The sequence below is a fragment of the Protopterus annectens genome, chromosome 2.part0, assembly GCF_019279795.1.
Source record: "Protopterus annectens isolate FY-2018-M chromosome 2.part0, PAN1.0, whole genome shotgun sequence".
In the NCBI taxonomy this organism is placed as follows: Eukaryota; Metazoa; Chordata; order Ceratodontiformes; family Protopteridae; genus Protopterus; species Protopterus annectens.
Window position 1 is genome coordinate 869,548,267 of NC_056728.1, and position 19,027 is coordinate 869,567,293.

At 39.6% G+C, this 19,027-nt stretch overlaps 1 protein-coding gene across 1 annotated transcript in view; it reads right to left on the reverse strand.

Moving 5' to 3' along the window:
• The window catches only part of DNAJB14 (DnaJ heat shock protein family (Hsp40) member B14), a 798,655-nt gene that overhangs the window by 60,661 nt on the left and 718,967 nt on the right, over nt 1-19,027 (reverse strand). The gene's annotated exons all lie outside the window — the stretch shown is intronic.

The window sequence follows — 19,027 nt, forward strand, 5'->3', positions numbered from 1 at the left end:
GTCTAAAGAATCAGCTTTGTCCACAGCAGTCACCCACCTGCAGCTATTGCAGAAAAGGCTGTTTGCTTAACTTTTTCTTTTTGGGGCTGGGCCGACCGGTAGTTTGCTCCGTTGTCAAGCCAGATTGGTGCCTCTTTCCCCATGGAAAACAAGCAGCAATAGCCAAAAAAAAAAATTAAGTTAAAAGTCACCCCCACAACAAAAACACAGTAAAAAGCATTTTAATACACTTTTGTCAGCTCCAAAAAGTAAAATAAACAATTTCTCCACAGGAAAAAAAAGTGTTTAACTACTTTGAAAATTACAGAAAAAAATTCACATTCATTTAAAAGTACAAGTCTCACAACAGTATGTTAAAATACAAACGCCTAGATTAGAAACATTTAAAACAATGATTTTTAAATGTGGAAGCAAAGGAACACCAAAAGCTGACCGTTTATCCTCAAAAGCCTAGACAGGAGCAATACCTTCAGCAGCAGGAGAGCTGTGAAGGACTTGGCACTCAAACCCGTGATTTTAGGCAGCTCAACTTGAGATGCCTAACAGTTTGTGTGTGTGGACAGTGCCCATAAAGCTTTGGAAGTTGTCTGACTGTTCTGTCCTTTGCAGAATATAACTTAAATGAACATTAGGAGACACTCTAGACTATTGCATCTGACCAGGCCTTTCAAGATTGTATTTAACGTGACCTTGTGGAAGAAACAAATGCAGTCAATTACCATAAAAGAACACAAGTAGGTTTAAAGAAGGGTCACCAACATGATTGCACACAAGCTCAGCAAGGCAACCCACCTGGCATAGAAGCAAAGAACCACTGGCACAACGGAATTCCTGATATCTTCGTCTGGAGTCTGGGGACATGATATCTCCAGCTTAGTTATCCACGATCTAGTAACTAACCTAAGAGCAGAACTGCATACAGCATCTTGCATATCAGTTGGTAATGCCTTTTATTGGTATTACCCAACTTCTCCCTCACTCAAACATATCACTAGTTACCATGGGTTATTTATGGTTGCAGACATATTAACTGCACACACTGACATTCTGTTACAGAGGTCTATCTAAACCGAGTTGCAGGTTTTGCTGAAGGGTATGTTTGTATACTTGGGTATGCTTGTTTTTCACAGGTGCTGTGCTGTCACATTCCACCACTGTGGATACAGGCATGCCTGATGATGGGAACCTGTCTTCACCAGATTATGACAGCCACATCCCAACACAGAAATCATGGTGATGATGGCGGCCTAAATGATATCTTCTCTTAGCCAGCTAGCCTCGGCAAAGCAGGGACAAAAAGGTCAACTGACCAACAGAGGTTGATGACAGGCAGCAGGGACAAAGCCTACAAAAAAAATAAAAATTAGGAAAGAAAAATAGAAACAGGGTTGTAACTAGGAAAGCACAAGTGCAATTTAAAAACTAAACAGCTAAAAATTATGTTCTCTTAAGGCAGAAGCTGAGACAAGGAAGATTCCTCACGTGAAAAGACATCATATCACTTCCATTTCACTGTCCCATGGAAAGAAAGATATGAATGCAAGACTGGATTGTGTTTTTGCTTTTAGGGTGTGCCTTCACATAAAATCATTATTTTATGTGAAAATGCAACCATGATAAGGCAGTGCACACAAGAAATCTTCAAGATAAGGTGGAAATAGAATGCTGAAGCCATGTTCCACATTTCTTGCCTTTGTATTTGTTCTTTAAGTTTCTAAATGAACAAAAATATTAGTAACCTAACTCTAATGCTGTAACACACATAGGCTTTTCTACTTAACTGTTAGATATTCTTAATGTATATATTTTTAAATGCATAAAAACCTTTAATAACTTTAATCTTTATATATGGTGAATGTTTGAAATGTTACAACCTGCTAAAGAAAGTCCAGAGGCAAAGATAATGAAGGGCTGAAAAAGTGGACTTGTATATCAAGTCAGATATGGTTATTTCCCAGAATATTCCCCTCTTCACAGTATGGCGATCTTGGAGTTGTACAAGCTTGGGGGTTGAAGCGCAATGTTCGAGATTCACTCTTCACTTGTAGTTTTTTTTTTTTTTTTTAAATCATCTTGGCACTCGGCATTTAGAGTGCAAACATTTCAATAGGGAGTCTTATACATCCTTAATGCAAACCTTTTTAAAATTCTGAAAAGGAATTTTAATAATATCAACTGTAAAGACTTTTATTGCAATACAGTACATAAAAAGAATGTACTAGCACCACCTGCGACTAGATACATGTAACCATCACTAGGCTGTTCTTCCCTACCTATAAATAACAATGAAAAGAAAACATTTTTATTAAACCACCTAATCTTCGTGTTAAAGTGAGGTGCAATTATTGAGGAATAATTATTGTGCATTAATCTCAAAATGTGTAGCCTTATATGGTAAACCCTTTATTCATCACCTTTAAAAAATAATTTCCTTAGTTATGCCAATGTGCTCACCCAGTATCCCTGACAGAGTAGTCGGCAGGGAATAAACCCCACTCTCTCTGTTTCTTGAGCTTCACCCATTTCATCAACATCCCTTTCCACTTTGAATTATAGGTTTCTGCTTGTGCTATGTATTGTAACCTTAACTGTGTAGCTCTGAAATACCCCTTAAAATTGGATAATACCAAACGACCCTCTTCCTACTGGAAGTATCAGCTTATCCCACTTGACTGCTGCAGTCTTCCCCTTACAGATAAAATCCTTCAGGTGTTAATTGCTATCCGCAACTCTTCCTCTAGTTGATAAAATATGCCTGAACTGTGTATAAAACTAAAGGAACTAAACATTTTAACTGCTTGTAACTTACTATCCATATCCATGTAAGAGTGCTTCCAATTTCTCAGTTTGTGTAGCCTTTTACCACATATCCTTAGCTGCCACACCAGACTCCTTTTTAATCCACACTCCTAAGTACTTCATTTTATCGTGTCCTCATAAATATGGATATTGCTGAACCAATTCATGTGTGGGTAAATAATTTATAGCTATCGTCTGGGTTTTAGCTTCATTAATTTTGTATCCTAAAAGATTTACAACTGCCTCAAAATGTTCCACAACATTGACATGTCATTTTCTGGTTTTATTAGGTATAAAATAACATCTGTAAATAGAGCCAGCTTTTCTTGACTACCATACAAATTATATGCTCAAATTTCTGAGTCCCTTATTTTCTTTGCCATTGGTTCTAAATATAATTACAAATAACAAAGAGGAAAGAGGACACCCTTGCCTGGTTCCTCTGCTTTAACAGAAATGTTCATAGATGAACCAACCCGCTTTAACTTTCATCTCTGATCCCTCATACATCGTCCTAATCAACCTTATAATTTTATCAGGGAATGCAAATGCTTCTATTGCCCTGCTCATAAACTCCTACCTTACTCTGTCAAATGCTTTCTCTGCATCAAGACTCACCAACAACAGTGGTATTTTCTTACATTGTGCTTCTCTCTCTGGATCATCAGTGTTTTGTTAATGTTGTCAAATGTTTGCCTCCCCTCCACAAAACCACATTGATCCATATCTATCAGTTTTGACATCACTTTTGCCACTTTTTTTAGCCATTATAGACAAATACTTTATAATCATGGCTTAGGATTGAAATGGGCCTGCATAAAGCTGGATCTGCTAGGTTTTTACCTTCTTTAGATATTACAGTCACCACTGCTTTCCTCCAGGATATTGGTGCTTCTCCTCCTCTTAAAATACTGTAAAACGAAACTTTCCAGATCTTTATCAGTTTTCCCCTCCAAGCTTCCAAACTTCCACAGGAATACAGTCTATTCATGGGGACTTTCATGTGGATTGGTTATACATCATCATTTTTATCTCATCTCCTCCTATCCTAACAGTAATCTAGCTTCATCTACCTCTAAATATGGCATATTCAATTTTTCCATAAACATTTCCATTTGTACTTTTTCTTGATTTCCATATTTCTCTGCTTTACACAGACTTGCATAAAATTTCCAAAGTATTTCTAGTACCTCTACAGGATCTCGCATCTTCCTTGTTATAGGCTTCCTAGGCTTGGCAATAACCCTTTCAACTTTTTGTTGCTCGAGTCATTCTGCTAAAGTTTTTTCTGTTCTGGAGTTATTATAAACAAAACTGCTACTTAACAGCAAACTTTCTGAACTCGTACATATTATCGATCTAATCCCTTATTTTCTGTTAGCATTATGCAATTGCTCCACTTTTTTGTTCTGCGAGAGTTGCCCTACTCTGCAATACTTCCCCCTCTTAATAATTCTTGTTACTTCCTAACCATCTCTCTCTCTCTCTCTCTCTCTTTTACTTCCACCCTATTTTTAAGTCCACTTTAATTTTTATCTCACTCCCTAGCTATATTATCAGAAGAAATTTCTATCTTCTCTAATTAAAGTCCCGAATAATTTCTACTACCATTCCTTAAACTCCTCTCTTTTCAACAGATAGGTAGGAAAGCACTAGTGTCTCATTTTTATTTCATTACCCTGCACTTTTTTTAATTTTAGTTATTATTGGCACATGATCTGAAATAGTTATTGGATGCATATCAAAACTTTCAATTAAATGCACGTTCCTGCGAAATGTTAAGTTTGTCTAGCCTAGCCCAGTTTTTGTATCTTGGGCAATAATATGTAAATTTACTCTGAACTCCTACTACTGAATTCATATCTTAATGCCAAATATTTTCATTAATTTCTTCAAAAATATACCCTCTTTTGTTATATATTGCCTTCTGGTGTCCCCCAGACTCGTCTTCACTGCTGCAAATCAAATTGCAGTCTTCACCTATAAGTAATATTCCCTGCTGAAAACTGATAATTTCTCCCAGAATTTTCTTAAGCTCCATTACAGCAGCTTTAGGTGAAGCATAAATACATACCAGTGTAATCCTCCTCCCTTGCCAGTAGCCCCTTAGTACTACAAATCTACCATTATCTTTTTTATCTTCTTCCATCACTACTGGAGCGTCTGTTGATACAAGTACTCCTCTTTTCCTTTGTCCCAGGTATTCCGCTGAATAACCATCCTGAAAACCTTTCTTTATCAACTTCACATGTTCAGTTCTTTCCAAATGTGTCTCCTGTAGCATAGCAATTTGCACTGTACATTTTTAATATAGTTCACTGCTCTTTCTTTTTTGTATATATCTGTGAGACCGTTAACATTTAAAGACAATACAGAAAGCATCATTATGTTAAAAAGTTATTAATCTCAACTTTTACATCTAACAACTTTTTAAGTCCCTAGTTCCAGCTTTTGTGTTACATGCATATACTCATGTTTGGCAGGATGATCTTTTAAACTTATGTCATAACTTACAAAACTTTGGCTTACTGAAAGCCCTACAAAATGGCCCCAATACACACCTAAAACCTATTAACTTAAAACTAACACACAAAACTATGTAAATCTTCAAATACTGAAATTTCACCCCCCCCCCAAAAAAAAAAAAAGGAACTGTCCCTAATAACAGCCACACTCACAGACTTGGGCTAAGAAAAAAGGAAGGTGATATATTCAAGATGCATGTTACAGCCTGTGCTTCCACTAAGTGCTGCCTGGTTGTATCTTACCTTTATTGCTCTACCAGGCTGGGAGTGCACTTTAATGCTTTCAGAAAACATGATCTCCTAGCCACTGAAAGAAAGTACCCTGCTTTTATTGCTCTTTATTGGATTGTCTCTATAGAGACATAAGAACCAGATACAGAGTTTCTCTAGTCTTCTCTTCCGGTTCTGCAAATATTTATTTGTTAGAAAAAAGCTTAATTATGTTCAATGTTCTTTCTTATTTCTTTGCTTTCTCTTAAAACTTGTTACTAGATCAAGCCAAGAGTCTGAATCCAGTCATTCCCCTATGGAAGAATGAGAAAAAGCACATCAATGTTTCTTTTGACCAGACTTTTCTTTTTTATAGTGCAATGTCTACATTTCTTATAACTGAACAAAGAGAATGAGAAAAGAAGGAAAAAAAAACAAGGCCACCTATTTACTTTAGTACCCCCATTACATTTGAAAATAACTGAGATAATTTTACTTTATAGCATGTAGATTACATAATGCACTATAAATATAGTACTGTTAATAAGAAAATTTTATTTTACTTACAGTTACCTCTCTTCCTAAGTGTTCTTCCAAACATTAATGACATGAAGTAGGGCATATGCTTTAGAGTCCCCTACACGTTTAGCAAAGTCAAAACAGTCCAATATTTCAAGGTTTTCTTGTTCAGTCATGTTTCACAAATATAATTAATGCTTTGTAATCCCATGTTTATTTGTCAGTTTCCAAGTTGCTGGTTTTATTCCTGTTTATCTCCATCTCCCAAAATCCAGTCTCTGCTTCATTTCCAAAGTACTTGCTCTTCCAGTCAGCTCTTGTTCTTTTTTCAGTCTCTCAAGCATTTTCCATTGAAACAATGGAAAAGGTTTCACTGGCACAGTCTCTTTGTGGTCTTTATTACTAGAAGAACATGCAGCAGAATATCCTTCCATGTCACTTTTTGTTGGACAAACTTTTGTACTTCTTCCTTAGCATGTTCTGCATCAAAAAATGATTTTGTCCCTCCAGGAAAGAATATTCTGAAGATTGCTGGGTACAGCAGTTTGAATCTCACACCTGCTTCTCTATATTCCCTGATTAGTGGAATAAATGTACTCCTCTTCTGCCAGGTGTACAGTGAGTAATCATTCTCCCCAAGCACCCTGTCTTCTACTTTTAGTACTTTGTCCTTCTGCCACAGTTTTGTCAGAATCAACTCCTTCTGCTGGTAGGATTGCATCTTTACTAATAAAGGTCTAGGTTGCCTTCTCACAGCCAAGTCTGGAGGATACACATGATGCACTCTTTCAATTAACAACTCGTGACATGGAATACCAGTCCAAGTGCTTATTAGTGCTTTCATAAAATTAATACAGTCTATTCCTTCCAGCTTCTCTGGTATAGCAGAAAAATCTCAGGTTCTCCCTACGTGCTCTGCCCTAATTCTACTAATTTTTGAAACATCTCTTCTTGAGCAGTCTCATATATTCAGGCAGCCTTTTCTTCATTTTGACCTCTGATTTTTGCAGTTTTAGAACCTCATCTGAATTTCTCTCTAAAGATTTTTCCACTTTTTCCATCCTTTCGTTATTTGAGTTGATATACTTCATCAGTGTTTTGATTTAATAAGCTCTGAGGACATTTGACTTATTCTTTTCTCTAGGTTACTGGAAGTTATGTCTTGCACCAAAGGGAGAGCTTGAACTGCTTTTTGCTGCAGAATTCTTCCCTGTCAGTGTTTTTTCTGACCTTTTGTGATTGATTTTCATTTAGGTTCTCTCTTTTTTTTGCTGGAATCCAGGCAGTGCACTTACTAGCTAGTTACTGAAATTTACCCAAAACTACGAGTTTACTGGCTCTCTCTTCTGAGTTTGTTTACACACTGGAAGAGTTGAAATTAAGCTGTTACTCAATGTGCAGCCATCTTGGAAGTTGACCAGTAGGGACATTAATGAAAAGATAAACAAATAGGTGCATGAAAAGGCATCAGGTCCACCTGTTGCACAGATACAAATATCATGAGCCAAACTAAAACAAAAAAAGCCAGCACTCCATGGATCAACTATTGTCTGATCAATTTTTATTGGAAGTAGGACATAAGACTGTATTCAGCTTTGAAACCTTTACTAGTTCTATATATACCACCAGGAAAAATAAGTACATAGCAAATTAACTCTATCATATGATGAGCACTAGCCAATAAAAACATTTAATATAAAAAAGTACACAGACACACTAAAATCAAATCAGTCACATATAAACAACAGAAGCATATTCCTGACAATTTACATATAACCAACATATATTCAAAAGGAATCATTTAATTGTAGCAAATAGAAGTGCCCCTAAATTAACACTCCATAAATGCTCAGTATCGGTTAATAGTTCATAATTCTTGTAATTCACCTTATCAATCCTTATAAAACTATGTGCACTGTGATGATTAGAAGCATGTTTATAAAGGGTACTGGTAATCTTTTTACATGGAATTTCACTAATACATTCCCTGATACCGTACTTAGATGGCCTTGAAGTTTGGCCAACATAAAGGAACAACAGAAACAGAACAAATAATCTCATCTCTAACAGAGTTAAGAGACTGTCAAACCTGGTAAACCCTGCCAGTATTAAACACTAGAAAAATATTGGTGTATGAAAACATAAGTACAAAAATTAAAACATTCATCAGTTCTAGAGCCCCTACTTTGCTCCAGAAAAAGTTCAACCCCTCATCTTGTATCATTGTCATATTTCCACAATGAATGTAGGATAAATTCCTACCACCTCTGTATGTAAAACAGATTTATGGTAGGACATTATGAAAAAAAAAGATTTTCTTTTAATAACCTAGGTTTTATAGGCCCCCTATGCAAGAAACTATGGCTAAAGTCACTCAGTTTACACACAATTATCCCCATAGGCACAAATCCTTTTCAAACAGCATAAACTGTGACATACAAATGCTACAAATCATATGCTTAGGATGACAGCTAATATAGTAGCATGGAACAGGGAGTTTCTTGAAAATGGTTTCTGATACTGTATGGAATGCAACCTACCATCAACCAATCTGGTAACCTGCACATGTCTCTCAAAGTTTAAACAAAAATCAATTACCATTTCTGTGTGGCTCAAATATGTTAAACAATACAGTGTCTCTTTGGTTCCTTCCCAAATCAGCCAATATCATCCAGAAATTATCAACAAATATGCCTAACATTTTTCTCTTGATCAGATATTTGTATTTTTAACTGCAAACAGGTTTGCAAAAAGAGGGACAAACAATGCCCCCATTGCTGTATCCCAAAGCTGTAAAAAATAGTCACCACCATAACAGAATGTATTTTAAGAACCAGTTCAATAAGTTGTGCAGGAAAATTACCAAATTCAAAAGTGTAGCTATCAGTGACTGTTACCAAATATTTAACAACTTCCAGACAATATGCATGACGAATATTAACATATAGTGCTTACAAGTCCAATGTACAAAGAAAGCAGTCCATATCTAATTTAATGGAATCAAGCAGTTGTAAACATTCAGTAGTATCTTTACTATGGCTCTTACATAAAGCAAAAGGTGTTTAAGACTAATTAAAAAAATCAATAATTTGTTGTTGAAATAACCAAGATGGGTCATAAGATAACTTCTGTTGGTTTTGTCAACATAAAAACTATCACTGCAATTCCTCCCCCCTTGTCAACTATAGTACTCACAGTCTCCCTATTTTTCAGTTTTGAGGCTTGCAGTTCATGAATAGACAAATCAGCAAACCCAGTCATGAAAAAGGTATTCAGACTGAGAGTGCAAATTCATCACTACTTTTACAATCCTCTATTAAATCATTTTACAATGAAACAAAAGAAATACTTAACAAATCATTAGAAAACTTATCAAATATCACATATAAACATGCAGTTAATTCCCAAGAGACCCTATTACACCTGCAGTGCTAGTGAAAATGTTGATGTGGTGCAATCTCCTAAATGTGCTAGTCTCAAAGATTCATATGCCTTTATCTCAACCATCTTCGGTCTCTCAATACTTTCTTCACATCTCTGTTTTCAAGTTGCAAAATATCATGACCACTCCTTTCACACCCAACTAACCTTAGAGTACTCAGATTTCACCACATGCTCTATTTCTTCCATTACCAGCTGACAGGCAACACTCGCATCATTCTAAAATGAAAACCCATATGAAATAAAAATGTTTTCATATACTAGGGGTCCATCTATCCCATCCTTTGTTGACAGGGTTAGTTGCACTAGGTTAACAGCCTCTTTTTTAGGAGAGACATGAGGTGGTATTTGTACTACTACATGAATTTTGGCAAGGTCACAGGGAAGTTTCTTCTGTTCTTTTCGATAGGTGCAGTGAGCTCTTTTACATCCCACTTAAGCTACTACAAACTTAAACAGATGGGACCTCGGTTTAACATCTCATCTGAAGGAAGACACTTAGGAGTGCAGTCCCTCCCTGCAGTGTCAGCAATCCAGCTATCTGCTGTGGGGAAAGAACCCACAACCCTCTGCTCCAAAGGCAAATGTGCTACATGTTGTGGCACTGACATTGCTAATCTTTTGACAAAGTACAGTATCTCATGGAAATAATCAATTTCAGCAACATATGGCACCTCACAGCAAGAGGATCTCTGGTTGGATTCTCGGCTGGGGTGCCTTCTGTTTGGTGTCTGCATGTCCTCCCTGCAGTCATGTAGGTTTCCCCTGGGTGCTCCACTTTCCTCCCACATTCCAAAGACATTCAGTAGGTGGAGTAGGTGGACTGGATACTCTAAACTGGTCATAGGGGTGTGTGTGTGTGTGTGTGTGTGTGTGTGTGTGTGTGTGTGTGTGTGTGTGTGGTACAAATGAACTACTGTGGCAGGGCTAGCCACCCAGTGGTGTAAACCTTGATTCGAGATGATTGTCACTGTTGAAGATGCACCCTGACCCCATGTGCAAAATGGGAAAAGGGGTCGAGGATGGATGGATGGAACACAGTCTACATCAAGCAGGATTTAAATTGTGAGGTACTCAAGAACAGGGGACCTGAAGGGGAGAAATATTAATTTTGATGACAAATCAAAAGTTAGCAGCCTGGCAATCAATGTAGAGTAGAGTATAAAAAGGAAGGCACTTAAGATAGAAAGATAGAAAGGCAGACTGGTACATTCCTGAATCAAAATCAGAATGAAAACCACTGGAGGCACTAGATTAAAAGGGATTCATTCAAAAATACATAAAGGTACAGGGAAGGGTAAAACACTGGTTACTGCACTTAGCGAACATATAGTAGAGCTACAAGTAAAATAACTGCTCGTCAATAATGACCATGCAGCGGTCTGGTTGACCAAGGGCTAAGCAGAGAACAGGCAAACAAAATCAATATGCAAGAATACAAAAAGGCAAGCCTCTGTTAAACTAGAAACTTTTTCAGACATAAATGTCATAGTGGCAATAAGTACAAGAAACAAACAGCTTAAGTTTATGGATAATAATACACAAAAAATAGAGATTAAAAAAGTTGACAAAAGAGAAAAACGGGAGAAGAGGTCAACAGGGTGGTTAAGAAAGCAGTCCATGAAAAGAAAAGCCAATTCTTGAGCTGAAGAAAATGGGAGAAGAGGTCAACAGGGTGGTTAAGAAAGCAATCCATGAAAAGAAAAGCCAATTCTTGAGCTGAAGAGGGCAGCAACACGCACTGTGACAAATCTAGAAAATGGACACAACAACAAGTCTAAACAATCATCAGGAAAAGAAAAAAGTGGGAAAAATGGATTCCTCACATAGACAGGGGAAAGAGAGAAGGTCAAGACACAGCTGCACAGACTGGTCAAGGTCACGCAACACAGCAGTGAGGATAGGGTAGAGGCTGAGATTCTTAATGCCTTCTACATTTCCATCTTTGCAAAATGGCAGAAAGGATTGCATGCATCAGAAAGGGAAAGGGAGCAAAGGGAAGGACACAGTAAAGTTGTGCAAATACGTAGCCATAGTGATATGGGTTATATTGACAAAAAGTCAGGTTTGGGCATTAAGCCCTTCACAGCTTTCATGGCAAAAGATAGGGAGGGAGAGAGGCTAAAGCCCTGAGAGGACAATACCAGCAAAACAACAACAAACAGTCTACAACCCGGCTTAAAAAATAAGGGAGATGGATGCAAGGAGCGGTAACCAGTCAAACATATACTGGCATGGTAATTTTACTTAAATAACTGTATCAAGTTATTCATATTGGTTCCTGCTGTAGTACCTAATCTATATGCATAGATTACCATAGGTTAAAATGACAGAGGTGAAAAGATGAGGGTGCCAAGAATCCCTGGAGAATGGCCCTAGCAAAGTCTGTAAAAGACTTGGGGAAGAATCTAGTTTACAGTGCTTTGTAAAAGTGTGCACAAAGGATCAAGCTGCTGCTACTAGACTACTTCTAGCATCCAACCCTTCCCAAACAGCCACAGATGAAGCATGGCCCTTTTAGAGTGAGGCCTGACCCTCCCTGGTATTTTTTTTTTTTTTATGGTGGGTATAATAAAAAGTAATAGCATGATATAACCATTTTAAATAATTCATTTTGAAACAGCTTGGCTTTTTTTCTTACCTTCACAAAAAATTAACAACTGATCAGAAGTTCTGAAAGAGTTTGTTCTGTTAAGATAGTACCAAAGCTGTCTGTGGGCATCCAAGGTATGGAATATCCTTTCTCCCTCATTTTTTGGTTCTAAAAAGACATGGATAGCTTGGCTTAACATAAACCTGGATACCATTTTAGGTACGAATGAAAGATTAGTTCTTAAGGAAACCCTATCTTTGTGGAAAATTAGATAAGGTTGACCTGCCACAACAGCATACAGCTCAGATGCACGTTTTTGCAGAGGTCAGATCAACTAGTAATACTGTTCTCCATGATGACAACCTCAAGTCAGCCTGATGAGCTGGTTCAAATGTTGCAAGTTATTTTTTCTAAAACCTGTTTCCTAGGAAGCTTCTTATACAACAGTCCTTTCAAAAACAATTTCACACTGCTCTGAAAGAAGGGGATTCATGGGGAGACATACTGAAATAGTAGAAAGGTTAACTCTGATTAAGGATTAAGACAGGACATAGGATAGTAACTCACACCACTATGTAGAACCAGAAAAAATGTAGCCATGAATGGGTGCTGGTTCTTTTGTTGGTGGCAACTAGAAAACATTTGCTAATATATGATGTCCTAGTAGCAGGCCTTCTTGTTTCCACTAACACCTCCATTAATACCTGCTGCATATCCTCAGAAACATTGTGCCTGAAAGGTATTAAAATTATATCATTCAGGCAGTCAGATGTAGTTGTTTAAGATTCAGATCCATCAAACACCTCACATTCTTGTGTGAGTAATTCCAACCTGTGAGGCAGCCTGTGGGTAATTGCCCCTGGCCATTTCCAAAAGGGATATAGTACAGTTGTGTCTACACTTACCATAACAGCAGATATTTGAGTAGATCAATGATACAGTACCAATTCCTGGGTCTTCCTACCATATAAACGAATAAAAGGCATGCTCCAAGGATTTAAGAATTTCCCACCTTTATTAAAAAATACCAAATATTTATAGCTTTTGTCCCTCAAACCAGGGACTTCATCAGAACATAGAAGCCCACTGCTGGCCCAAATTTCAGTGTCTTTTCACCAACTCCCAGCCAGCGAACAAGGTATACAACAGATGTCAGATGGTGCCATTGACAAGTCTTTATTTTCAAGCCTAGAGAGTCCAACAGTCCTGAGTAACAGAACGATTTTTCCAACAGTCCTGAGTAATATAATGATCTTTACAACAGTCCTGAGCATAAATAAAGGACCCTACTCTAAAGCATAGAAAAAAAAAGGGAGGGGTGATGAAGATTGGTAGCGAGACCCCACCCCACCCCAAGGAAAGGATTAGAGGAGGAAGACAGGTGAAGGAAGGTGGGAAAGTGTACTGCAGCATTGACCTATTCGAGCATCTACAATTATACCAAGTGTAGCCACAACTATACTATGTTCACTGTAGTCAATTTTTCAATACTGATTCTTGGGAAGATTCCCAAAGCTTTTAGAGGGTGGCTGGACCAAAGTACTGTCTGGTGACAAGATGCTCTGCAAAATGGCAGAGGCAAACCTAGCTCTAGCCCTTGAAACTGAGCCAAGGTGGTAATCTCTAGAATGGCTTATGTGGGCAACCCCTTTAAAGAAAGCAGTAGTGGTAGACTTATGTCTAGTAGAATAAGTTCTGAATTTATAAGGAAGTTTATCGCATAAAATGATGCAATTAAGAATCCATTTAGGAATAGTGTATGGCCACAGGTTTCCCTTGCTCACCCACAGAAAATGCTAACAGTTGGACTAATCTGTTACAGAAATCTGTCCTGTGCAAAGTACAGTTGTGTACACCTACCATAAATGTAGATGTTCGAGTGTCTTCACTGTTGCAGTCATAACTGTAGGGTGCTCCTGCCGGCAGGCAGCCACGAGGTCAGCCAGAATCCCAAAGTCTGGGTCCGGCGTCGGCTGTACAAGCTAGTACCCTGACGTCAGTACGCTCTGGTACATAGCCCTCAGCCGATGCCATCTTCTCCAGCCTTTCTTGCCCTAGATGTCAGAAGTCCCAATAAATCAGAAATGAATCCAACAAGGAAACACAAATACACCACAAATAAGAGAAAAAAGAGGGGATAGGAGGGAGGGAAACCCCGACTGCAACAGTGAAGACACTCGAACATCTACATTTATGGTAGGTGTACACAACTGTACTATGTTCTTTGTGTTTCACTGTTGCAGTCATAACTGTAGGGTGGAATCCCAAAGCAGTGAAAAAGGGGAGGAGGCTTAGACAGAAGAAGGGGCAGCAAGAAGACCCTGCAAAATGTACAGTTTTGTACCTACCATAAATGTAGATGTCCGATAGGAATGCATCTGCAGTCCTTACAAATGGGTTGTCCTGTCGTCAGGCAGCCCTTCGGTCGGCCGGATTCCAAAGTCTGGGTCTGGCCTCGGCTGGTGTCGCACTTCATAGCTGCAGTTATTCGGGTATAAAGGCATCAGCCGACGCCATTTTCCTCAGTGTTTCTTGCCCCAGATGCCAGGTGCCCTCTTGGAAGGCTAAATTTGGATAAATGCCAATGTTTCCAAATAATAGAGAGCAAACACAAAAAATAAGCATGTATGTACATATATACAAACAAATACACCATAATAGATCCCCCCCAGCTAGCTATAAGTTGGGCAAATACCCTAGGAATACCACAGAGTGGAAGGCGGGTGGGTAATCCTGACTGCAGATGCATTCCTATCGGACATCTACATTTATGGTAGGTACAAAACTGTACTATGTCCTTCAAGGATGCATCTGCAGTCCTTACAAATGGGTAGAATACCACAGCCAAACTAGGGGAGGAGGAAAGAAGAGATTATGGTGTAGTTAGGATCCCTTGCAAAACAGCAGTGGCAAAACCTGCTTGGGATCTAGAGTATAAAGGTAAATTGTAATGCTTGGCAAATGTATGCACGGAGGTCCAAGTAGCAGCCTCTATAATGTCCTTGGTAGCCACTCCTCGTAAGAACGCTGTGGTAGTGGCTGTAGCCCTTGTAGAGTGAGGCCTGATGTTCTCTGGAGTTTTCTTTCCATGATAGGAGTAACAAAATCTAATGCAATTTCCTATCCACTTGGAGATTGTCTGTTTTGAAATTGCTTTTCCTTCCCTTCCTGTTGCATATGCTACCAGTAGCTGGTCAGTTGTTCTTTTGCCCTTGGTCCTGTCCAGGTAGTAGCGTAGCTGTCTATGTACATCCAAGGTATGCAACAGTCTTTCTCCCTGTTCTGTGGGTTGGGGAAGAATGTAGGTAGGTGGATAGCCTGATTTAAAGACACTCTGGATACCACCTTAGGCATAAATGTAGGATTTGTTCTCATGGACACTCTATCTTGATGGAAGATCAGGAAGGGTTGCACTGCCATTAAAGCCTGTAGTTCAGATACCCTTCTTGCTGAAGTGATTGCCAGCAGGAAAGCAGTCTTCCAGGATAAGTATTGTAAGTCTGCTGTTGCTGCTGGTTCGAAAGGAGGAAGTGTCAATTTTTCTAGCACAAAGTTCAAGTCCCATGCTGGCAATGGTGGTTTCCTAGGAGGTTTTACATTTTAATTCCTCTCAGAAACTGCCTGAGCAGAGGATGTGAGAAGACAGGAGGATCCACTCTGTATTCTGCCGAAATAGCTGATGCATGTATCTTGATGGAAGAATAGGACAGGCCTGTGTGGAAGAGCTCTGCCAAGTATTCCAGGATGTTGGCTATGTTTACCAGTGACACATCTTCTCCCTTTGCAGTACTCCAAATGAGATATCTTTTCCATTTTGCTGCATAATTTTTCCTTGTTGAGGGTCTGCGAGCCTCAAGGATAATATCTTTAACCCTTTGGGATAAATTTGGGTTAATTAATCTTATGTAATGTTCCAGGCAGTCAGCTGCAGAGTTTTCAGGTTTGGATGCAGGATGCTGTAGTTGTTCTGTGTTAACAGCAGCGGAACTTAGGGGTAGAGCCCATATTTGTTCCCGAGACATGCTCCTTAGTAATGGGTACCAATGTTGCCTTGGCCAGTCTGGAGCTATCAGAATGATCCTTGGACGGTCCTCTTTGATTTTCAATAGCACTTTGTGCATCAAAGGAAGTGGTGGGAATGCATATGCTGTCAGGCTTTTCCAACTGAAAGATAGGGAGTCCACCTTCCAAGCAAGTGGGTGGTACGTCCTTGTGCAGAATTTCTTTAGCTGATGATTGCGTGGGGATGCAAATAAGTCTATTTCTGGCAGTCCCCATTTCTTTGTAATTTCTTTGAAGATGTCCGGATGCAGCATCCATTCGTGGGCATCCGTGGAAGTCCTGCTTAGGATGTCTGCTAGAATATTTTCTTTTCCCGGTACAAAAATTGCTTGTAGCTGAATGTTGTAGCTCAGAGCCACATTCCATAGGTCCAGTGCCATCCGGCATAGAGGGTATGAATGTGTGCCTCCCTGTTTGTTGATGTACCACATAACTGTGGTGTTGTCTGTCCTTATCATCAATTGGCCTTCTCTGAGAAATGGTCTGAATGCCTGGATTGCCAGTTTTACTGCCAGCATTTCCTTTAGATTTATGTGCAGGTGCAGCTGGTCTTGATTCCATAAGCCTTGTATGCACCTGTCCAGCATGTGGGCCCCCCCAACCGAGGTCTGAGGCGTCTGTTGTGATGGTTTGGCTTGGTTGAATGCTGAAGAAGGCCAATCCTGTGTTTGATTGACAGGCCTGTGCCCACCATAGGAACTCTTGCTTCAGGCATGGTATTATTGGAATTTTGGTTTCTAGGCTGTGCTTGTGTTGAGACCATAAATTCTTTAGGTACCACTGTAGCTTTCTCATATGTAGTCTGGCATGAGGGACCAGTATTATGCAGGATGCCATGAAGCCCAGGGCTTGCAGTACTTTTATTGCTGTTAGATGGTTCTGCTTTGTTAATGCCAAGAAGTAGAGAGGTAGTTGTTCTTGCTTTTCTGCAGTTAGGAATGCCATTTGTTTTGATGTGTCCAGAACTGCACCCAAAAAGGTTATTATTTGGGATGGTATCAGCCTTGACTTTTTTATATTGACTGTATATCCCAGGCCTTGTAGCAGGTAAATGACTCTTTGTAAGTCTACTGTGAGCTTGTTTTTGTTGTCCGCTTGTATCAGGCAGTCGTCCAGGTAGGGGTAAATTTGGATTCCCTGGAGCCTGCAATGCGCAATTACTGATGCCAGGCATTTCGTGAACACTCTGGGCAGTAGATAAGCCAAAGGGCAATGCTGAGAATTGATAATGCTCTGATCCTGCAAGAAATCTGAGGTATCTTCTGCAAATTGGTCGTATGGGGACGTGCAGGTATGCCTCCTTGAGATCTAGAGTTACCAGCCAAGACTCCTTGCCCAGCATGGGAAGAAGCTGCTGTAGAGTCAGCATTTTGAATTTTGGAACAATGAGGAATGTGTTTAATGCGGACAGGTCGAGAATAGGCCTCCATTTGCTCTCCTTTCTTGGTACCAGGAAGAGTCTGGAGTAAAATCCCTTTCCTTGTTCCATAGATGGTACCTTTTCCACAGCTCTCATCTTTAATAGCTGGTTTACTTGTTTTAGAGCTTCTGCCTTTTGATTCGGAGGTAGGTTTGGCATTCCTCTCTTTCCTGGTAGAGTATGGAAATGAAACCTGTAACCTTGGTGTATAGTTTGCAAAATCCACTTGTCCCTTGTGATGTAATGCCAGTTTTTTGAAAATAAAGCTAGTTTTCCGCCTAAGGGTGCTTCTAGTTGTTCCCTGGTAGGCTGTGCCAGAGCCAAGTCACTGTGATTGTCCTGTTGCAGTGGTGGTGGCTGCGTCTGTGCCTCGCTGGTTGTTACCCTGCCACTGGCGTCCCCTGTAGGCACCCTGGATTGGTTTCTGCCTCTTGAACGCCTATTCCTGCCTCTCTGTGCTTTAGAGGAGTCTGGAAAGGACCAGTTTTTGGAGGGCCAATTCCTGCTAAACCTTGGCGGCTGTACCTGTAAGAAATCTTTCACTGTTTGTACAGATTTTGCCTTCTCTTCCATCTTCTTCAGTACCTGTTGTGCAGGAGAACCAAATAAATTGGCCTTGTCCATGGGAGCATCTAAAAGTTTTGATTTGACATGGTCCGGTAAGGCCTGCTCTTTCAACCATGCATGCCTTCTAATAACTGTGCCAGTCATGGCTGATCTAAAGGAAGCCTCCAGTGCATCATAGCCGCATTTTAAAGAATGGTTACTAACTTGCTGAATGTTATGTACCATTTCCTGAACATACTTCTTATCAAAAGGTTCATCAGAGGACAGTTTTTTAGTTAACTGGTCTAGCATAAATTCTTGATATTGGATCATATGAAATTGACAGTTCAAGGCCCTAGCTGACAGAGTAGCAGAAGTGTAAACTTTTTTACCCCATCTCTCTAAGGACCTGGATTCCCTTTCAGAGGGCAGGGGATTTTTAGTAGAGGTAGTTGCTACAGCTTTAGGTCCCTGGGAGATAGTCTCGGGATCTACAAAAGGAGCCTTGTATAGATGGTGATGTGTGTCCGGGACCCTGTAGAACCTATCGGGCTTGGCAGGGGCCGGAGGTAATGAATCAGGAGCAGTACAAGCATCATTAAATGCATCATCTACAACAGAAAGAACTGGAGGTATAGCTAAAGGCCTATGTTGTGGTAAGTGCAGAAAGGTTCTAAGCCTTTTCCTGGAGTCTGAGAAATCTTGGCCCTGCCACTGAAATTGTTCTCTCATAGCATGTAAGGTTTCCCCAAAGGAAAATTCCTCAGGTGGAGAGGCAGAAGGAATGGACTCTTCAGCATCAGAGTCTTCGTAAGGAGAATAATGAGCCTCTGGAGGGTCTGTATTATCTGTATCATCAGAAGAATCATCCGTGGACACTGGCTCAGGGGGCTCTGCTCTAGGTCTCTTCTC